This window comes from Crinia signifera, chromosome 2 (assembly GCF_055691185.1).
Source record: "Crinia signifera chromosome 2, ASM5569118v1, whole genome shotgun sequence".
In the NCBI taxonomy this organism is placed as follows: Eukaryota; Metazoa; Chordata; class Amphibia; order Anura; family Myobatrachidae; genus Crinia; species Crinia signifera.
This window is the reverse complement of record NC_139218.1, coordinates 328,803,314-328,827,269: the sequence shown is the minus strand read 5'-3', so window position 1 is coordinate 328,827,269 and position 23,956 is coordinate 328,803,314. Positions and strand designations below refer to the sequence as shown.

General features: G+C 47.0%; 1 long non-coding RNA gene across 1 annotated transcript; it reads right to left on the bottom strand.

Moving 5' to 3' along the window:
- Positions 1 to 3,189: 3,189 nt before the first annotated feature.
- LOC146057744 (uncharacterized) lies at positions 3,190 to 23,842 on the bottom strand. The gene is made up of 3 exons (XR_014469768.1): positions 23,495 to 23,842; positions 22,524 to 22,701; positions 3,190 to 7,257 (listed from the first exon to the last, which is right to left on the bottom strand). It is a non-coding gene; the product is annotated as an uncharacterized LOC146057744 (long non-coding RNA).
- Between the last annotated feature and the right edge of the window lie 114 nt (positions 23,843 to 23,956).

Here is a 23,956-nt window from a genome sequence, read left to right as displayed (position 1 = left end):
ACAGGTGTCCATAATCATGTGGGGGTATATGTAGGGGACTTAGTAATTGCTATGTGGGTCACCTGTGAGAGATTTAACCTTTTCTACGCTCAAACGCTGGTGATTTTGAGGAAATCGCCACCCTCTACTTGGTCTATTTTTTTTTTTTTTGAAAAATTTGCATTTTGCTGGCTATTTCCAAATGCGGCAGCCATTAAATTAGCGATTTGTATCTTTTTCAATGGGAAAACATCTGGATGCGATGTTGGAAATCGCCACTTCAGAAAGTGCGAATTAGCGGCAAAAAGTGCGATTTATGCCGCAAATCGCAACCCATTAAGTAGTCGATTTGGAAAAAAAAACGGCCGTTTTTGCGATAAAAATCGCCAAAAACCCAACATCGATCTCTAATAAATGTCACCCTCCCTCTATTATCCTAGGTGATTTCAACATCCTTATTGATAACCCCTCAAAATCACCTGCCTCTCAACTCCTTAATCTCACATCTTCACTTGGTCTCTCCCAGTGGACCACCTCATCCTCCCATGTGACTGGTAACTCACTGGATGTGGTTTTCACTCAGAGTTGTGATCTTTCTGATTTCTCCAACTCCCCTTTTCCCCTCTCTGACCACCAACTGCTCTCCTTTACCTTATCTCTCTGCTTCCCCATCTCTACCTCCTAAGACTACCATCACCAAACATAACATTGAGGCTATTGACACCTCATCCTTGTCCCCCCTATTTGACTCACTTCTCTCTCATATTCTCTCTCTCTCTCTTTCATGCCCTGAACAAGCAACTTCCCTATACAATTCATCCCTTACCTCTGCTCTTGACACTGTTGCCCCACCAACCACAATTCACCCTCGCAAATCAACACCTCAACCATGGCATACGAAATGTAACAGATATCTTCAAAAATGCTCACGCACTGCCAAGCAACAATGGAGGAAATCACGCTCTAAGGCAGACTTCCTCCACTTCAAACTTATGCTCTAATCCTTAGGTGCTGCCCTTTCCCTTGCAAAAGAATCTGACTTCAAAATTACACAAAAAACCTGCAATGATCTTCATGATGCCAAATCTAAGGGCCACTACTCTCTGCTTATTCTTCTTCACCTCTCTGCTGCATTTGACACTGTTGACCAACCTCTCCTTCTCTGAATACTTCACTCCCTTGGCCTGCATGATACTGCTCTGTCCTGGCTGTCCTCCTACCTCTCTGATCGTTCCTTCTCTGTATCCTCTCATAATACTACCTCCCCCCCACTTCCACTAACCCTTGGTGTCCCACAATGTTCTGTTCTTGGTCCTCTCCTTTTCTCTCTCTATACATCCTCTTTAAGTGAGATCATTAGTTCTTTTGACTTACAATATCATCTCTATGCTGATGATACTCAAATCTACCTTTCATCCCCTGACCTTTCCCCTGCTCTCCGCACTTGTATCTCCAACTGTCTCTCTGCTATCTCTTCCTGGACGTCCCAGCGCTTTCTCAAACTTAACATGTCCAAGACTGATATGATCATCTTCCCACCCTCCCGCACAACCTCACATCCCACAATCTCATTAGCTATTGATGGCACGACTATCACCTCTAGCTCCCAATTACACTGTCTTGGAGTAATCCTTGACTCCTCTCTTTCCTTCAAACCACATATTCAGCACCTCTCACAAACCTGCCATTTTCATCTCAAAAATATTTCCAGAATTAGACCTTATCTCACTCAGGATGCCACTAAGACCATTATCCACTCACTGATAATGTCCAGGCTGGACTACTGCAATCTCCTCCTAACTGCTATCCCTGACAAATGCCTGTCTCCACTCCAATCTATCCTCAATGCTGCAGTCCAGCTCGTCTTCCTCACCAAACGCACTACCTCCAACCTCCCCTCTTCTACAAGCCCTTCACTGGCTTCCCTTCCTTTTCAGAATTCAATTCAAACTTCTCACACTCACTTACAAAGCCGTCACCCACTCCTCTCCCATTTACATCTCTGACCTTATATCCCTTTACACTCCCACTCGTCCCCTTCGCTTGGCTAACAACCATCGACTCTCCTGCCGACTTATTACCTCCTCCCACTCCTACCTCCAAGATTTTTCACGTGCTGCTCCCTTACTCTGTAATACTCTATCTCTCCCCCTCAGACTCTCCACTTCTATAAAGAACTTAAAACGGGCTTTTAAGATCTACTTCTTCACCAAACCCAGCAAACGGTCCTCCTAATCTTCGGTTCATCGCCCTGTCTACTCCTCCGGTGTCACCCCTGTCTGTCTGCCCCACCTCTTTAGAATGTAAGCTCTCATGAGCAGTGACCTCTTACCTCATGTGCTTATCCTTTCTTACTTCAGAAGTCTCTGACTGCACCAAAGCATGCTGTTTGATGTCACCTGGATACTTACTGTATGTTGCAGTAATCGGCTGATGTTCCTCTAATCATTTACCCTGTATTTGTCCTGTATTGTCTTCAACTGCAAGTTACTGTTTTTTCCTATTTGATTTTGTGTACTCTGTAACTGGGTGCTGCGGAACCCTTGTGGCGCCATATAAATAAAGGATAATAATAATAATAATAATAAATACCCATTAGAAGTCATATCTTCTCCACATTCTTCATTCTGCAATATAGCAACATGATTTTGCAATATAGCAACATGATTCTGATCTGGCAGTGGGCAGCCATGTTGGTGTGGTGTGGTTCTGGGGGTGTGATGCATCACAGGTAGTGGGGGAGTAGCTGTGCATTTCATAGAAGACAGTATAGTATGGGGCATCGTAGCTGCAATCACGTAATCATAGCCCTGCCTCCGCTATGTAATGCTGAGTTTACCATCAATGTACAATGATGCAATTTAGTGAGAAATCATCTGCCCGGACCTCCCACTTCACTCAGTAAATAGGCGGCTGGATCACGAGGTGGAGCAGGCATCAGGAGACTTGCCCATTCTTCCGGAGGGGTCAGGAGAGTCATCAAATTTTTAGGAGGCTCCCGATTGTTCCAGGAAAGTAGAGAAGTATGATGTAAGGAAGCAGCTGTGCAATACTGTAAATTAAATGCAAATGCAGCAGGAGGTGTGTCTGAAGGAAATAGATGCCAGCTGCATATATCTGTGATCCACTTGCTGCATCTAAAATCTGTTAATGCAGACACTGCATCTAGCATGTCTACAAAATGGGGGGGGGGGGGGGGGGGGGGGGGGGTTGACATGCAATTTCCACTAGGCCTTCCTGGGCAGTGACCAGGGAATGGGTCGAGTTAGTAGACATGTCGGGAACATGCCATTGTCAGGAAATGAGTCAAAAGAATCAGTTGTACTGACTCTGACAGCTAAACACTGTCGGACATTCTGACAATATATATAACAGGAATCTTCTATAAAAATAGAAGAAGATATATTTTGCAGAGAATGTTGTTCCCAGGAGACATGGACTTTGTGAAATTCCCTTATTCACCAACTATTCACCCAATTTTGAAAAAGGGGTGGAATGTAATGCTTGCCTTCAACGGCAGTGCGGGATGCCGTCCAAAATTGGATGTTTTTTTAAAGGGTCATGGATTTGTCATGTAAGTGATTGCCCCTTAAAAAAAACATCCAAGCTCAGCCGGCACCCCGTACTGCCACCAAACTCGGGCTGCATTACATTTCGTCCTTGATTCCTAATCCTTGTTTCTAATTAGACTGTTCATTAAAGAGAGAGGGAAGGAACTGAAGAAAATTGAAGCTGAGATTGAAATATCAGAGCATGGTTCTACCATAGTTTGTAAATGTTCTGAGAAATACAAGAATAGCTTTCATTTAGCATAGCAAAAATAAGAAAGAGTAAAAAATAAAATAAAATAATAAAAGGATGTGAGAGAATGGAGAGAACATTCCATTACAAAAAAAGAAAGGAACTTTTAAAGACATAGACACATACGGTATATGTTAAAAAGGCAATTCCAGCAAAAAGATAAATTGATAAAAGATAACAGAAGGGATTTAGACTCAGTAGATATCCCAAAAATACATACACATTAGCAAAGTTCAATAATAGGCCTAGATTCAAGGAAGAAAGACAACAAAAAGATAGGTCTAATAATTGTATATATAAGGACCAATTGAAAAACTTCCAATAGATATGAAAATGTGAGTAATGATTTTTTTTAGCTTATCTCCAGCAGCCCCAAATGATAAAACTAAAAGGGGCAAACAAAGGGGGACAAAGAGACATACGAGAAAGAAACAGAAAAGAAAGAAGGAATCCACTACAAATAAAAAGCAAGAAATTGCAATATACAAGAATCTATCATTTGAGGAATCATGCACTTAATGAACATAAAAGGAACCCTCCTACTTTTCAAACTAAGGTCAATATTTTAAAAAACATTCAAGAAAGTAAGTACATCTTTATCTCCTCTGCTCATCCAACCTTAACTAAAATCTGTAACCTCGTTTTCTCTACTTGTATCTTTCCTTCATTGTTCAAACATGCAGTTATTACTCCGTTTCTGAAAAAAAACAAAAACACAATTCTGTCCCAAGCTCTCTATCAAACTACCACCCCATCTCTCCATGCACCTCCAATCTACTCGAAAGACTTGCCCATACTTGCCTCACACACTTTCTTAACTTGGACAATTTATTGGACCCACTCCAGTCAGGCTTTTGTTCCCAACACTCTATAGAGACCGCACTGACTAAAGTTGTGAATGATTTTGTCAATGCTAAGTCTAAAGGCCAATTCTGACTACTACTTCTTCTAGATCTCTCTGCGGCTTTTGACACTGTTGACCACACACTTCTCATACAAACATTACAAACCCTAGGTCTTAAAGACACAGCCCTCTCTTGGTTCTCATCCTACCTATCTAACCGCTCCTTTAGTGTTTGTTTCTCTGATTCCACCTCCACTTCACTACCTCTGTGTTAATCCCCAATAGTGTTATGATATCGGGTGTGAACCCGCAGCCGTGACCGCTGTTTAGGACAGCCACAGTAATGTCCTTCACTGACTCTGTTGACCCCCAAGGTGGTGACTGACTCCTGCGGATGCTAGGCTTCGCCTGTAGTCATCACGTTTAAAGTAGCGAGTTAAGCCCGATACAGCTTTGGTGCAACCAGGTGTTATGTGGGGACAAAGAGTCTGGGACCCCCCAAGGGTACAGCCAAAAGGAGAACTAGCTAAAGGACCTGACTGGAAAAAATAAGAAAGAGGGCAACTTGCCCAAACTAACTAACGCGACTAACTGCGCCAGAAACCTAGTCGCCAACCACTGGCGACCACATCGCATACAAAAGATAAAATACACCACACCAAAGGCACTCCACAAACAAGACACACTGAACAAGAAACGCAAAGCACAGCACAGGACACGACCACTGGGACAGACCTCCAGGAGCTGACAGTCACTGGGAGAGAGGATCAGGCAGGCGACAGGCACAGGAACAGAAGCTATCACCAGCGGGGACTGGCTGGGCTAGCTTCCTTAAAAAGGGAATGCGTCCAATCACAGAAGAATCCCTGTCCCAGCTTAATTACCCCCATGTGTGAAAGCACGCGCTGGACAGCGTTCCACCCGCTGCCCATCAACGCCAGAGCGGGTAGAATCACATCCACCGCCTGCCCTCGCCGGCGTCCTCCGTTGCCGGGCAACCCCAGTGGCTTCCGCCGGAGGCTGCGTTCGTCAGCGTTGTCTCCCGGCGTTTCCACAACCCCCCCTTCCTTCCTCCAGAGCAGCATCGGCATGAGCTCTCATGCTGTCAGAATGTGACTGCATAGGAGAAACTCCTGCTGTCAGCACAGCACATACTGTCATGTGCTGTGCTGCAGTGAGGTTGCTGAGGGGAAGGGAAGGGTGATCACACTCCCCTATCAACCCCCTGTCCCCCTGATTGGTGGTTATTAAAAAAATATCCATTTTTTTTTTACACTAAGGGAGCGTGATCACGCCACTTACGATTAGGCCAACTCCCCAACATTTTTACCGGGGCCCGGCAGACCTCTTGGCAGCACTGGCAATTAGCTCTGCCACCACCACTGAGAACAAAAACATCAAACAATATCAAGAAAAAGCTGAGAATCTCCCCCAAAGATCCACAAAGATAAAGATAGACCCCCTGGAAGAGTGATAGTTGCTGGCACCAAATTTATTACAGCTAACTAATCAGAGTTTATGTATCACAAATTGCAACCATTAGATAAAAACTAGATCTTATCTTGAGGGCTCTGTAGAAATCATACATATACTTAATAAGATAACCTAGTCCCCTGATAATAAAAGCATGATACAAGTCATGAATCCTTTCTTATTGGAAACTGGAGTTTATCTTAACCAATAGCTTCTTCTGGTTTATAATAAATTCTATTTGCAAACAAATGGAATGCAAGGGGTACCAGGATGCCCTAACCTATGCCAATCTATTCATGGTACTTTGGGAAACTACCATGGTGTTTTGTGGACATCAGTTTGGGTCGAACCTGGTATGCTGAAGTCAATAAATGGTAGGGATGGCCATCGTTGCCATTGCCATTGATGGTTGCCATTGATGGCAATTCTGCAACTGGCCATCGATAGTGCTTAACTATGCAATGGATGACCATCGATAGTTTTACATATCGATGGTCATCCATTGTATTTGATTGATTGGCCTGTGGGCCAATCAAAACACAGGGGGTGGGGCTTTGCGGGTGTCAGGGGGCGTAGCTATGCTCAGTGTCCCGGCACTTAAAAAGAAAAATCAAAACATTGTTTTGCTATTCCATTGATGGAGGGAAACCATCTGGTTCTCCCCCATCGATGGCAAAAGTATTCGACATCGGCCATGAACCATCAATGATTTCGAATCATCGATTGTCGATGGCCATCCCTAATAAATGGATGAAATGGTGATCTCTTAATTTTGAAGGAGGGGTGTCTCTTTTGAAGGATTTTGAACATAATGAAAGAAATATTAAATTAACATTTTAAACCAGCACCCAATCTGTTATTTTTTTGGACCTCACTGCTTACATAGAGGAAAATTCTATTCATACCAAGAGCTACAGTACAGCGACTGTCTGTAATTGTTATCTTAAGCAGAATAGTAACCTTTTCATAAATGGCTTACTTCTATACTAAATAGTTAAACAGGATGAGTAGGAATTGCTCTAAATCAGAGTGTAGAACAAAAGAGAAGCACTTAAACAGCAAAAAGGCTACAAGCATTGGTAAGGTTGAGGAAGCCTGTAATAAATATTGCAATGTTGATGGAATGGAATTCTCAGATCCTGAGAAGAAGGGGACGAAATCTAGGAACAGAAAAAAGAAGAGATCACACTGATCACTGACTACAATACCCATTAGAATCAATCAAAATCATAAAGAAACATTGGAGCATCTTATTAAAAGAAAATTGTCAAAAATCATATTATGGTAAGCTTGCGAGCAAGGCCCTCCTACCCTTTTAACTGTTTGTTAATATGCAGTTTGTTATATCATTGTTTCCAATTGTAACGGACAACAGAATTTGCTGCGCTATATAAGAAACTGTTAAAACACTAAATAAAACAAATTAAAAAAAGAAGTTTATAGGTACTTGTGTATTTTGGCGGCGCCCATCACATCGCATACCATAACGCATACGATGGTATGCGATGCGACGCGATATCGTACGATAGTGCACGATGGCATACAATTTTGAAATTGTATGCCATTGTACATGGCATACAATGCCATACGATGCGATGCGATTAAACATTGTATAAGCACCCTAATGGGTGCTTATACAATGTTAAGCACCCAAATGGGTGCTTACAATGTTAAATGCACCCCCACGCCACCCCCCCCCACTATAAACGTGAACCCGAAGCGTGGCGAGCGCAGCGAGCCCGCGAGGGGCGGCGGTACGCGTCCTACGACCTTTTCATACCCCCACTATCCACGTCGGCGTGGAGTTGAGAATAGAATAGTGTGGCGAGCGCAGCGAGCCACCGAGCCCGAAGCGTGGCGAGCGCAGCGAGCCCCGCGAGGGGACGCGGATACCTGTGAAGCCCGCGAAGGGACGCGTTTACCTGTGAAGGTATCCGCGCCCGCTCGCCACGCTTCGGGCTCGGTGGCTCGCTGCGCTCGCCACACTATTCTATTCTCAACTCCACGCTGACGTGGATAGTGGGGGTATGAAAAGGTCGTAGGACGCGTACCGCCGACCCTCGCGGGCTCGCTGCGCTCGCCACGCTTCGGGTTCACGTTTATAGTGGGGGGGTGGCGTGGGGGTGCATTTAACATTGTAAGCACCCATTTGGGTGCTCAAAAGCACCCTTTAGGGTGCTTATTTACGATTTTTGGTCGTATAGGGGTTCAAAATCGCGTTGCATCGCATCGTATGCCATCGGGTGCATGGCATGCGATGCAATGCAATCTGTTCGTCGTACGACGGACATCGGGGGCGCCGCCAAAATACACAAGTACCAGTTTATATACCAGAGGGTGAAAAAAAAAACTTGAAAGATCACATTGTTTAAAGTGCTAGGATGGAGAAAAATGGAAGGAGAACGATGGAGATGAATATGCAGGATCACATTAATTCAGAAGGTATTATGTGTGGAAATTGTAGAAAAGACACAATAAACAGTTTCAGTACATGTCATAATAAAACCGTAATTAACATGCTAGAATGTTCTTGTAAAAATATGTCGGTAAAACTTCTAGGAAAGTAAAAGAGTGATTATGAGAACATGAATATAATTGTGAGCATTATTGCACATAGGGGTATATTCAATGCTTTCTGCGAGCTGTGACAGCGAGCAGTGCTGACTGCTTGTCACAGCTCGCACGATCAGTACACAAATGACTCCCTTGCACATGGAGTTTCCACGTCACTGGGTTATTACAGCGATGTGGAAACAGCGTGTGCGGCCGCTAAAACAGCTAGGCTCACGGTTAAATGCAGCGGGCTCCCTGCATTAGCTGTGAGCGACGCTGTTTGGAGGAATCCTCGCCATCATCTGACGGAGGGTTCCCCCGGAACATTGAATACGGTGAGTGACCGGCGCGGGGGTTAAACAGCAAGGGTCGCTTGTTTTTAGCCATCCCCGGCGTTTAACCTCCTGGTCGGCCGCGTTGAATACGGCCCATAATGTCTCCTCCTGTCCACAACTGTGACTCAAAATATCTAACCGCATTCTGCGGTATTTGAGAAAGGATGATAGGTAGGAAAGCATAACGAAATTAGAAATGATAACCATTATTGATTTTGGGACCCTTTATCAGGAAATAGTTTTTGTAAAGTGTTCTTGGTATTATTTATCTTGTCTTATTCATTATCTTATCTTGGTATGCCAACGTGGATAGTGGGGGTATGAAAAAGGTTGTGGGACGCGTACCGCCGCCCCTCGCGGGCTCGCTACGCTCGCCACGCTTCGGGTTTGCGTTGATAGTGGGGGTGGTACAGCCTCAAAAATGACATTTGGGGGCCATTGAACATGCGATCGCATGCAATTTTTTTGCTATGCGATGGACATCGTGGGAGGCGTGATTGTACACAAGTACCCACAAATCTAACTCTCTCTACACGTTACATCTGCCCCACCTGCCGTGCACATGGTTTTACTAAAGCTTCTAAAATAGGTGATGTTGCTCATAGCAATCAATCAAATTCTGTCTATAATTTCTCTATTACATCCTAGAAAATGATCGACATAATCTGATTGGTTGCTATGGGCAACATCATCTTTTTTCATTTTTAGAAGCTTTAGTAAATTTGCCCCATACTGTCAACCAGGAAACGGATGTAATGCAGCTAATGCCATGCAAAGATAACCACAGACAATGCCAGGATGACACATGAAGCTGGTGAGCTAATCCAGAAGAACAGCTCGAGACACTGGGCAGTATTCAATGAGAAAAATTCGCCATGTTTTATGGTCGAGTTTGTGCTTTTCTCGCGTTGGACGGAGACTCAAAAAGCGAGCAACCCTATTCAATGTGCACTTCTCGCCGTCTTTCTGAGTGATTTTCGCCGTGTCCCTCCGTGTATCCATCTTTTCATGGAGAAGTGGAATGTGAACTTTTTAAATAAAAGTTTTTCTTGTTTTAATTTTGGTGTAAAAAAATCAGGAATTTTATTCTGTGAAGGGGCATGCTATTTTATTCATGTGCTTATAGCACATGAATATATATTTTAATTTAAAAAGGGATTTTTGTAAGAACTTACCGTTCGAATCCCTTTCTCTGATATGGTCCTGGTGACACAGCTCAACATTGCGATGCAGGAGGGTCCGTAGGAGCCAGGCACCTATCCTAAAGCTTTTGGAGGGTAGGCTCCTCCCTTCTGCATCCCAGACTCCTCAGTTCAATCTTTCAAAGCCACTGGAATACATTAACTCAGTACAAACGCCTGCACATATTATATGCACAATTTCAAAATAACTTTTCAACCATATATAACATGAAACATCATGAACACTGGCATACTTACTGAGCGTAAGGGAGGGATCGCTGTGTCACCAGGACCATATCAGAGAAAGGGATTCGAACGGTAAGTTCTTACAAAAATCCCTTTTTCTCTTTCAATGGTCCTGGTGACACAGCTCAACATTGGGACGTTCCAGAGCCGGTCCTTTGGGTGGGTACGCTCAGGTCTGCAGCTCTCAGCACTGCTCGCCCGAATGATGCGTCCTCCGACGCGAACTCATGGAACCTATAGAATTTGGCAAAAGTGTGAACAGATGACCAAGTGGCGGCCCTGCAAACCTGCTCAGCTGTGGCCCCATGTCGAACCGCCCAAGAGGTGGCGACCGACCTGGTGGTATGCGCATTAATCCTGCCCGGCACAGGCCTACCAACCTTAGTATATGCAAAGGCAATAACAGAACGCAACCACCTAGCAATGGTCTGCTTAGAGGCAGGCCAACCAATCTTGTGCACATCATACAAGACTAGCAAAGTGTCAGTCTTCCTGACACCCTTCACCCTTTCCACATAAATGCGCAAGGCGCGCACAACATCCAAATTCCTCAATTTGTCCCTTTTTCTTGAACCCTCTGGGGGTTGAAACACAGGCAGAACTATCTCCTGATTTAGATGAAAAGCAGAGACTACTTTTGGCAAAAATTAGGGTTCTGTTCGAAGAACAGCCCTATCATCATGAAAAATAAGTAAAGGAGACTTGCATGACAACGCTCCCAACTCTGATACTCTCTTTGCTGACGCAACAGCCAACAAAAATAAAAGCTTCCATGTAAGGAACTTAAGGTCAGCCGACCTCAGCGGCTCAAAAGGCACCTTTTGAAGACACTCCAGTACCAGCGATAAATCCCATGGAGCCACTGGTTGCTTGTAGGGAGGTTTCAATCGTGAAACCCCTTGCAGGAAGGTTTGCACCTCCGGTAGCAAAGCTATCCTTTTCTGGAAATAAATCGACAAGGCCGATATCTGTACCTTGAGTGATTGAAGGCTTAACCCAGACGAAAAACCATCCTGCAAAAACTCCAACAATTTTGAAAGTCGAAACCGCTATGCGACTTCTGCCTTTCACACCACCTAATATAGGTCTTCCAGACCCTATAATAGTTTGCTGAAGACACTGACTTCCTAGCTTTTACCATGGTGTTAACCACAGCCTCTGAGAAACCCTTGTTCTTCAAGATGGCGGTTTCAATAGCCAAGCCGTCAAATTTAGCCGAGCTGAATCCATGTGTAAGAACGGCCCTTGGTTTAACAGATCTGACCTCAGAGGTAGACGCCACGAGTCCACAGACAATCTCTGAAGCCTCGAGTACCAGGACCTCCTTGGCCAATCCGGGGCTACTAGAATCACTGGAATTCCTTGGGACTGGATTCTTTTCAATACTCTCACCAGCATTGGAAACGGCGGAAAGGCATAAAGCAGATTCCCCTCCAAGGGAATAGTCATTGCATCCACTGCTTCGGCCAGTGGATCTCTTGTCCTGGCATAGAACCTGGGCGCCTGATGATTTAACCTCGATGCCATCAGGTCCACCTCCGGAGTTCCCCACTTCAGTGTAATCTGATGAAACACCTGTGGGTTCAGGCTTTTAGCAGCTCCTCCCTGCTCAGGAAATCGGCCTCGATATTCTCCACCCCTGGGATGAATATCGCTGACAACGCTGGAACATTCTGTTCCGCCCACAAGAAGATCCGGGAAACCTCCCACATGGCCAGTTTGCTGCGTGTGCCTCCCTGATGATTCAGGTACGCCACAGCTGTGGCGTTGTCGGTCTGAATCCTTAAAGGAAGACCCTGCAATCTTGCTCCTGCCAGAGATATCACTTTCCACACAGCCCGCAGTACCAGGATATTGATCGGCAAGGCAGACTCCGACGAGGTCCATAAGCCCTGGAGGCGCAGGTCCAAAACCACTGCCCCCCAGCCCCTGAGACTGGCGTCGGTAGTGACTACCAGCCAGTCCCAGGACTGCAGAGATCGCCCCCACTGAAGGGAATCCACCTCCATCCACCAATGCAGGGAAGACCGTGTCTCTGGAGTATTCCCTGACCAGGATGTCAAGATGTTCCACTGGAACACTCGAGAGTGGAACCTGGCGAACTGTAGCGTCTCGAAAGTCGCCACCATTTTCCCCAACAGTTTGAGACACCTCCAAACCGATGGACTCTGAGACGCCAGGATCTCCCGCACCAAGGAGGCCAGGTCCCTGGCCTTTGTCTCTGGTAGGAATACCCGATGTAGATGGGTATCCAGGACAACTCCCAGGAACTGGAGTCTCTGTGACGGCACCAACTGAGACTTTTGTAAATTTAAAAGCCAACTGGAGCCTGCAAAAACCTAATGGCTTCTGCCAAGTGACTCTGCAACTTTTCTGCTGACTCTGCTTTGAACAGCAGGTCGTCCAAATACGGAATAACAGTGATTCCCCTCCGTCAGAGGGTCGCCGCCATTACTGACATTATTTTGGTGAATACCCTTGGTGCTGTGGCCAGACCAAAGGGCAACGCCTGGAATTGCAAATGCAGGTCTCCTATCACAAACCTCAAGAGAGCCTGATGTTCCGGGTGGATTGGCACATGAAGATATGCGTCCTGGACATCCGTGGATGCCAAAAATTCTCCCTGGTCCAGGCTTAGCAGCACAGACCGTAGAGATTCCATCTTGAAATGGTCTACCCACAGATGGAGATTCAAGGACTTTAGATTTAAGATTGGTCTGAAAGACCCGTCTGGCTTGGGCACCAAAAACAGAGTGGAATAAAAGCCTTTCTTCCACTCCGCTCGAGGAACCGGGATAACCACCCCTTTCTCTAAGAGAGATTGAGCCGCCGCCAAAAGAGCAACACGGAGCCGCGACTCCTTTGGCAGTGGTGTAGGAATGAATCTTCTCGGAGGAAGAGCTTTGAAGGGAATTCTGTAACCCTGGGATACAATGTCTAGCACCCAGGAATCCCGGTCCAACAATGCCCATGCAGCCCTGAACCATCTCAGACGCCCCCCCACCTTGACCACCGCTGGGGTAATCCCCAGGTAGTCATGTGGAGGGCTTGTCCTCTCCTTTGGTGCTTGGTTTCTTATGAAAGGAACCAAACTTTGACTTTGGGGCCTTGCCCCTGGAGGACTGAAACTTTCCCCTAAAAGACTGTCCGCGAAAGGACGCACCCCCTCTAGGGGAGGGCCGAAAGGACGGCCTAAAAGCAGAAAACCTTGAGGCCTGCTTAGCTGCAGGAGACGGCAGGAAGGTACTTTTGCCTCCCGTGGCCTGCTTAAAAATTTCTTCCAGCTCTGAACCAAACAACAGCTTTCCTTTAAAAGCTAATGCCTCTAAAGCCTTTTTTGATTCATTATCCGCCTCCCAGGCTTTAAGCCAAAGTACTCTCCTGGCATTGACGGACACTGTGGAAACTCTGGAAGTCATTTTGAGAGCTTCCTCCTCAGCCTCAAGCACATACTCCGCAGCTGCTTTAAGCTTCTCAGCTAGCAGCAACACACATGGATCAGCATGTAAAATTGTACACAGGTCATTGGCCCACACAATCATGGCCTTAGAGACCCAGGCTGATGCTATAAGAAGGCGTAAGGTGTAGCCTACCCCCTCAAATATTGCCTTGAGGTTACCTTCCAGCTTCTTGTCTACGAGGTCCTTAAAGGCTGCCCCCCCCTGGACAGGTAGCACCGTGGCTTTAGAAAGCCGTGCCACAGAAGCATCTACCACCGGAACCTTTTCCCAGAGGTCTGCATGAGCCTCAGGCATGGGGTATAGACTTAAAAATCTCTTAGGCATCAGCAGCCTTTTATCGGGCGTTTTCCAAGCCCCTTCCAATAAATCCTGTAAACCTTCATCCGCAGGAAAGGTAACAGTTTCCTTACGCTGCCTTTTAAAAACACCTTTTGCAGGAGTTTTATCCTCCACAGACAAGTTCAAAGCCTGTTTAACAGCAGTAATCAAATCCTCCACCCCTGAGGCCGAGGAATCCTCAGAGTCATCACCCTGATCCCAGGGGATGTCTGTGTACTCTCCCTCCTCTTCAGCAACAAGCAATGGCACTGAATAAGACCTTTTAGGGGTCCCCACAGTATCACCATCAAATTTGTCTAACAAATCATTAAACCTGCTGATCCCCTTAGCAGTATCCTGCATGACTTGTAAGAAGCCAGGATCTGCCTGGGTCAGAGGCAAGGAGCCAGAGGACTACTGAGATGATGACAAAGGTCTCGGGGAAGCTACCAACACATCACTCTGCCTGTTCAGCAATTGCACTAAGGCATTAACAGACCTGCCCAGGGCACTGGCCCACGCAGGTTCCGATTGCTCTACCCTCTGGGTCTCACAGCAGCGCAAGTTATACACAAGCCCCCCTTGGCCATCTGCTCAGGGACAAAATTCAGTGTACAAACACTGCAGGCGCTCAATGCATTAAGGGCTCCCTCCCCCAAAGCCACAGACTGTTGCTCAGACATGATGTAAAATTAACACAGTCACAGGGCAAAATGTACAGGCGTTTTATACAGATCCAATGTACTCAGTCACTTATCTGTCTGAAGCGTTCACAGTGGGGAAAACGATGCCCAGGAAATCCAATCACTCTGCCAGGATCTGTCAGCCAGCTCAGCTCCGCTGCAAGCGTTCCGAATGGCGCCAAAACAGAGTGAGGGAAGAGACCAAGTCCCTGCTGCTGCGGGGTCCATGGCTTTTGGCGCCAACCACCCCCAGACAGCCGCTCCCACTGCAGGATCTCCAAGTTCCAGTGTCTCCCCCTCTGCTGGGGACCACTTGGAACATGCCTGTAACACACTGCTGTCCTCTCATATAGGAGCTCAGTGTGTAAGCTCTGCAGAAAATGGCCGCCGCCATCACGGAGCGCCTGTCCCCCATGATCCCCACCTAGCGTGAAGCCGATTTCAGAGCGCTCCGGAGCCCAGGCAGCTTCTTAATAGAAGCTGTAAGCGCTGCACAGGGAGACCAGACAGCGTCTCCCCCGTGCACAGTGAGCTGACAGGACGCGCTTCTGTCAGCTCCTGCTGCGCTGTCAGTGTGAGGATTCAATGAGAATCCTCACACTGTGCATACCTAGCTATTGTAAAAGTTAATAAAATAAAAAAACTCTGCTGCTGCTCCAGCAGCCCTTTAGAATAGCACCCACTCCAGTGGGCACCTAACACGAACTGAGGAGTCTGGGATGCAGAAGGGAGGAGCCTACCCTCCAAAAGCTTTAGGATAGGTGCCTGGCTCCTACGGACCCTCCTACATCCCAATGTTGAGCTGTGTCACCAGGACCATTGAAAGAGAAAAAGAAAATTCTTTTTTTATTTTTTTTACACAGAGCAGCCAGCAGGGGGCCGGGAGCCGAGCCGCTCATTAGATATTCATATATTCACTGCACCCGATCATTACATATGCATGATCGGGAGCAGTGACTATACCCGGTCCCCTGCTGGCTCTGGGGGGGGGGCAGCTTGTGCTGCCTGGGTCCCGGGGAGCCCACCTCCCCCCCACATACGTTCTGGGGCAGGCAGGGAGACTTCAATCTCCCTGCCGCGGACGCTCGTCCGCTGCAGGGGTTAAGATTCGCCGCAAGGGGCTACTCGCCCCTCCGACATTGAATACGGAGAGAGGGAGTGGCAGCCAGCCCTCCGAACACAGCGAGTGTGCAGCGAATCTTAAACAGGATTCGCTGCACGCGGCGATATTTCTCATTGAATACTGCCCACTGTCATAGCCAATGATTTATAGAGAATACCATAAAAATAAGATACTGTACTAATGTAAATGTAATAATTTAAAATAGGGAATTAAATTGCATCCACATTTCCCTCATGCCAGTCATGCAGAGGACAAAAGGGGCTTGGCCTGCCTGTTGAGGATTGTGAAGTCATGCCATGTTTTTTTCCGACAAGTCGGAATGCTCAGACCTTTTGGAAACCAGGTGAATTGGTGGATTAATTGCCAATCTGCTTTTGACAGAAACGCGGCCAAATCCGACAGGCTTTGGCCCCATTTCCGGCAATCTCATTGGGGGATTGAGGCAGGGAGGACGGCACCGGGTGAGCATCCTCCCAGCGCCTTCCACTGCGCGCACCCGGCACCGTCCCAGCTCCCACTGCCTCCCAGTACCTCACGTCGTCACTCACCTGGTCACGGTGCCAGCCCGACATTTGGATTTGCCCGCTCATTTTAATAGGTAGTGTTGGATCCATTCTGACAAATGAATGTCGGAATGGATCCAACACTTGTTGCATATATACCATAGTGAGGTTAGTAACTTACCAAAGAGAAGGGCGAATCAGTTCGGTGCATCAGCGGACTTTGGGCACATGATAGTATCAGATAAAAACTAAATCTCACACCTACTAAGATTATTGGTCTATGAGTTTAGTGGCCGTGCCAGATGCTGGACGAACTGGGATGTTTTTTGAAAGGGACAATCACTTACAACGCATGGTTTTGCCTGACAGCCGTGACCTGGTCCCGTTCTCGGTCTGCTCGACCAAGAATTTGCAGGCGGAATTCAATGTACCGCCTGCTGCAGGTCGAGCAGGGGGCATGGCCACGAGAAGTGGATGGGAATCGGCGAGCTGCGGCCGGGAGCTCGTCAAATCCCGGCCGTTCTCGGGAGAACGAGCCTGACTGCTTGTGAAGTCGGGCACGTTCTGCCGAGATCCCCTGTTCGATGCTGTCAGGGAAGACAGCATTGAATAGGGGCCCACAGCCATCTCCCCCGTAGGGAATGGCCGAGGGAGGATTGAATATCCCCTTTAATCCTTTAAGAAGAACCCACACTGTAAGCGGTTTTGATCTCCTTAGGGACTCATTTAGACATAACTTTACAACTTTTCATAGCACTCTGCATAAGTAAGCCATAAGTAACAGACCTAGGGCTAGATTCTCTAAGCTTCAAAAGTGATACAATTGAGAGTGATAAACAGCCAGCCAATCAGCTCCTACCTTCCATGTCACAGACTGTATTTGAAAAATGGCAGACAGGAGCTGATTGGCTGGCTGTTTATCACTCTCCACTTTATCACTTTTGAAGCTTAGAGAATCTGGCCCCTAGACTTGTGGTATCTGTGTACAATAAATACAGGCATATCTGGCTTGGAGCTAACGTCACACACCCTCCCATAAAACGCTTGGGCACATCAGAGTTTTTCTATGCATGCCTAGCGGTTTTTTATGGCACGCCTGTGTTTTCCTTAGTACTCCCACTAAATGGACGGTTACCACTCCCAGATGCCTACTTCCTTTCAATCACCTTGCAAAGGAAAAAAGAAGCAGGATTTCTTCGCTAGCAGACGCCGTGCATTTCACACTGCAGCGATCAGGTCTGAATCGGGTCCTTGGTTCTTTGTAAGGATATTCGTACAGATGGAGCTGGTTAGCGGCTCCCAATGCAATGATCGCCAACTGACAGCATGCACCGCCACCGTCCCATCCACCAGAATGGGGTGTGTGCACAAGACGCCTGCATGCCCCATTCACGGAATATCCATGTGGTGCGAAAGGATTTTTGACATACACATCCATTTGCAAGCTGAGGGGGAACACCCACATTATTTCATGGTCACCGACCATCGTATGATGCAGAAGGCACACGCACATCTAAGGTTACTCTGATGTGAATGGGCATTCGGAAGGAAGTGGGCGGGCAGCTGACATCTTGTGATGTCAGCTGCCCACCCCTGGTGTCCACGTCACGTGGCAATTTCCATGGGAATTCCCAGAGTTTTTATGGGAAAGCCCATGAAACCCTGTGCGTTCCCATGGGGCGTAACTATCTGCCGCCACCCCACGCCCCCTGTCCGCAATGTTGGGTGCGTGTTCCATGTCTCCCTCTTGCACCCATCCCATGAGTGGAGAGTTTTCTTGTGATAGGATAAACCTACCAGGGCAAGTTTGTCCTGCCCTAGAAATACTCACCACCGGCCCCCTTTGACTGGACTGGTTGTTTGCATCCAGTAGGCGAAGTTCGGGTCCCTCGGGAGTGGCTTGGGAGAGCTTTGGTGTTCTGACACTTGAGCATTCATGTGTTTGGGCGCCCGAACACGCAAACAACCGAACACTCCAGAGTGGCCCTGAACTCCCCCAAGCTGTGACGGTGGAGAATTGGCAGCGGGGACCAGTGGTGCGAGTGTGTGAGCGACCTGAGCACCAGGTGGGGGTAGGAGCAGAGAAGGGGGAAGTGCCGGAGGTGCCAAATGGTGGTGCACCGCTGGAGACACCATTGGCGCACACCTGCTCATGTGGCATGCCTTGAAATATTCAGGGAGAGCCCACTCCTGCAGCGCAGCTCAACGTGGAAAATTTCCGGGTATACCACCGAAGTGGTTAAAACTTTTCATATATTTGAAAGTTTCTATCATGTCCCGCCTTTCCCTTCTCTTATCCAAGCTGTACATATCTTTTAATCTTTCTTGATAAATTTATGGAGTAGACCAGGCACTATTTAATTGCCCTGCTTTGTGTCTCTAATATATCCTTATGGAGATATGCCCTCCAGAACTTATACACTATTCTAGATGAGGCTGTAACAATGACCTCTGCAGTGACATTATGCTTTCTTTCTGCTACTGATTCCACTACTTATGCAACAAAGCATCTGACTTGCCTTCCTCGTTGTTATGTTGCATTGCTTCACTGCCTTTGAATAACCTGAAATACTGCCACCTAGATCTTTTTCATTCTCAATAGTTTCCATTATAGTGTTCTTAATACAATATTTAACCTTGGTGCATGATTTAGCATTTTTTGGGCATTATACTGTAATTGCAACATTCCTGGCCATTGCTCTAGTCTACGTAGATCCATGCATCCAGCAATAAAGAAAGTAATGGTTCGGGCACATTGATATTGTTTTTAGAATTTGACCAGCACAAAAAGTGCCAAAATGGGCTCCACAAACGGGTGAGAGAAAGCCTCAGAATCTTCTGTTCTTATACCATTTTTCACCCATATTAATTTGATAGTCTAGTTTTGCAATCTATTGTGATAAAGAGCAACTTCTCACATTCCTCCACACTTCAGCATAAAAAAAGAGAGGAGATAACTAGGGCCCTTATTCTGATCGATGCGGATATTCCCGCTTGCGTACGGGCCGCCGATGTTTATCTTCTGCGCATGTGCAGAGGTCACTCTGCGCATGTGCAGGCGATTTCGCCGCAAGGATTCTCTATACGCCGCACAGGGGGCGTAGAGGGGCGTGAGGGGCTACTTAGCCTCATTACCCTATGCATACGCCCCGCGTTTCATGGGCGTTCCCATGCAAACGCGGGGCGTATGCATGGTAATGAGGCCGTGACGCGTGGGTACGGGGCGGGCATCTGACATCGCCGGATGTCAGCTGCCCGCCCCCATACAAGATTTCACACGGACAAGTGTCCGTGTGGTCTTGTGTTGCGGGACCTGGTGGAGTGTGCGGCCCTGCATTCGATGTTCGGCGACCATCGAATGCAGGGGCTGCTCCCACCATGGAGGAGGCGTATCCCCGTCCAATTTCATGCGGATCGCCACATATCCGCGTACGGACGGCAGGTGGCGATCCGTATGGAAGGCAGGGATTCGCCTGCACGGTCGCGGCCGCATATTCTGATCGGGCCGCATCGATCAGAATAAGGGCCTAGGTTATCTAATAAGGGCGCCTTGATCCGAGCTGGTTTGCCAAGCAGCAACCAAGAAGAAAGGACGTCACTCCCTTATGGTACCCCAAATGTAGAAAGGGGGATAGGTTGCGCTAATGAGGTTCAGATGTGCGTATGATATTAAAAAACATTTATTACAAGCATAAGAGCATTTACATCTTTAATAGAAATAATAATATTACAAACTTAAATTGCACGGTGATGCTGTTACAGTTAACATGCTGTATGGGTGACTATTAATAATTTTGGATTATACACAGCATCATGTGCAATTTAAGTCTTTATTATTATTATTATTATTATTATTATTATTATTATTGAAGTTTTAAATGCTCGTAATAATTTTTAATTTTTTTTTATATCATACTCACACCTGAACCTCATTAGTGCAACCTACCCCCCTTTGTATACTTCAGCAAAAATAATATTTAATGGTGTTTGAAAATTTAAGAGCAGCTGGAATCCAAGGTATTTCCAAGGTTGCAGAAAACAGCTAGGGTGGCAGTAACATTGTGTAATCACTGCTTTGATAGTGTTGTAATTATGTGTATTACATCAGCTACTCCATGTATAAATTTATGAAAATGTTAAAATTTTCAAATAACCTTAAATCTAATCCTGGGAACGGGAAAAAAATAATCACTGGCCAATGTCTAAATGTGCTTTATTTTCATTTTTTTTACAGTTCATTAACCCCTTGAGTGCTGGGTTTTGCTGGGGCAGGACAAACCTACCAGGGCAGGTACGTCCTGCCCCAGCAAAACAAACCACAGAAAGTTGGAAGCCCCCCTCACCTCCGCTCTGGCGTTAGTACGCCGGGGCTGCTTCCCTGCTGCCACTGTCCCCGCGGCCTAAGCCGCCTGTCATATTCAGCAGTGACGTCGGCAGCAGGCTGGTGGATGTTTACGTCGGCTCGGGAGGACACGGGTGCCTGAGCGCTCCAGAGTCCCCCCTTAGCCGCGACGACCATACCCGAGCCTGCCGCCGTCACTGTAAAATGAGTGACAGCTGGCTGGCTGGTCAGGGGAGCTCCTGCGTACCGATTGCCGGGGCAAAGGTGACGGGGGGACTGGAAGGGTTGGGCCGGGGGGGGGGGGCTCTAGAGGTGCTGTGCCAGTGGTGCACACCTGCTGGACACCACTGGCGCGCACCTAGATGGAAGCCTCCCTGCCTGCACCGGACACTGTGGGGGTGAAGGAGGGCTGTGGGGGACACAGGGCGAGTCCCCCAGAGCTGGCAGGGGGCTGTGCTAGGGAGCCGCCACACTGGTCCCGATCGTGCATATGTAATGATCGGGATCAGTGTGCAGTGAATATATGAATATTAATGAGAGGCTCCCGGCTCGGCCCCCTGCTGGTGAATGTTTAAAAAAATATATATATATATATTGTTTAAAAAAAAAAAATTCAAATATATTCATGTGCTGCAAGCACATGAATAAAAATAGCATGCCCCTTCACAGAAAAAAAAATCGGATTTTTTGACACCAAAATAAAAAACGCTGGTACTTATGTAATATCTGGGCTCCCGTTTTTCTTATGAGACCTCGTCCCCTCGCCACGCTTCGGGCGCGGAGGCTCGCTGCGCTCGCCACACTATATAAAATCAACTCCATGCATAGTTGGATAGTAGGGGTATGAAAAAATGGGGTGCATTTAACATGGGAGCCCAGATAATACATAAGTACCAAAACGCTTTATTTTCAAAGAACACATTCCAGTTCACCAAAAAAAGATGACGAATGTAAAATGGACCATCCGGGGGAAAATCACTGGAGAAAGCAGTTCTCCACTTCAGCATTGAATACACTCTCGGCGAATTCCACTAAAAACCCCATTGAAAACCACTGGCGAATCGCGGAGAATCACAAACAGAGAATCGCCAGACATTCACTCTTCATTTGCAGAGAAATGTGTCCATTGAATAGGGCGAATTGTTTTTCTTGTGAGAAAATTCCCTGATTCCCCAGAAAATATGGCGAATCAGAGGCATTGAATACTGGCCTAGGTAGAGCAGCTTAATTAGAAAATCTACCAATCTCCGCAATGTGGCATTTTCAGTACCAAAGTGGTGTCCACAGTAAGAAGTAAGGTGATCACATATGCGATAACTTTACCTCTCGTTGGTATTGGCATTTATCAGAGGTCCTATCCCAGCAACTTAGAAATTATAAAGTTAGGGGTCTTTTCATGAAGCAGTGAAAAAAGGACTGTGGCTAGCTCCTCTGTACAGAAGGGTGCCAGATAAATGACCGACAGTTGGGATTACAATGGTCGTTTATCTAACATTGGAATATCAACTGTCAGGATCCCAAATTATTTTCCCTTGTGGCCTGAGCCCACAGCATGGCGAGTGCAGCGAGTCTGCAAGGGGCTTCAATGTGCTTGCCCTCCCTGCTGGGCTCCTGGCAGTCAAGATTCCGATGTCGGAGAAACGACCGGCGCAATCCCGACTGTCGGGGACTTCCACCATACCTGTACTGAATGTAGTTTGGACCACGTGATCAATGGGACAGTGGCAGCAGCAAGGTCGGGTGGAACATCAGTTTCTTTATCAATTTCTTTATCAGAGGTGAGGTGATTTGGTCTGTCCCTTCAGCTGGAAACATTTAACGAGGAAGAGATCGATCCAACCCAGTAAAAAGAGCAGAGCCTTCAATAAAAATTCAGAGCAGCTGATTGAATGTCATGGGCAACTTGGCTGACTACTCTACTTTTTTTGGTACTTTTGTATTATCACGGCGCCCATCGCATCGCATACCATAAGGCATGCGATGCGATATTGCGCGATGTTGTACAATGGCATACAATTTTAAAATTGTATGGCATTGCATTTGGCATACAATGCGATGGGATGCGATTATAACTTGTATAAGCACTCTAATGGGTGCTTACAATGTTAAATGCTCCCTAATGGGTGCTTACAATGTTAAATGCACCCCCACGCCACCCCCCAGTATAAACGTGAACCCGAAGTGTGGTGAGCGCGAGCACACGATAGGCGGCGGTACGCGTCCTACGACCTTTTCATACCCCCGAGGGGACGCGCATAAGTTCACAGGTATACCCGTGCGCTCGCCACGCTTCGGGCTCGGTGGCTCGCCACACTTTAGAAAAACAACTCCACGCCAACGTGGATAGTGGGGGTATGAAAAGGTCGTAGGACGCGTACCGCCGCCCCTCGCGGGCTCGCCACGCTTCGGGTTCACGTTTATACTGGGGGGTGGCGCGGGGGAGCATTTAACATTGTAAGCACCCATTAGGGTGCTTATACAATTTTTCATCGCATAGGGGGGCTAAAATCACATCGCAGTGCATCGGGTGTATGGCATGCGAATGCGATGAAAAATCGCGCAATCACATATCGGGGGAGCCGTGATAATACACAAGTACCCTTTTTTTTCTGATTCCAGAATATACCCTTTAGTCATATAAAAATTACTTACAGCTATAAAATGCTCATTTGCAGGAGCAGACAGCAAATATTGCCCATAAACTCTTTTGCATATTACAGCAGCAGATATGATGGAAATGTCAAAAAAATGCATCCACCAGGCGCTGTAAACAGTGAGTGGACAATGGAAGGTTATAGTGCAGCAGCCTGGGAAGTCCCCTGGGTCCGTGTGCACTCAGGCTTGGCCACTGCTTGCCAGCTCTTGCATCATCCTACATGAGTCATTCTCCTACTCGTGACTTCCAACGGGACGTTTCCGCCCGTCAGAATAAAGGACAACTGGCTCAACCCACCCCGGATATCCAACCACGCCCCTCTGCGGTTCAAGCCTCGTTCTGGATTAATATCACTGCTTTGCATTGGCTTTTTGTCAGTGTTTTGGGTGACGCAGAGCCGGGGCTTCCTAGGGTGCTGGCTCTAGAGTAGGCAGGCGATTGGCTTGCGCAGGGCTGAG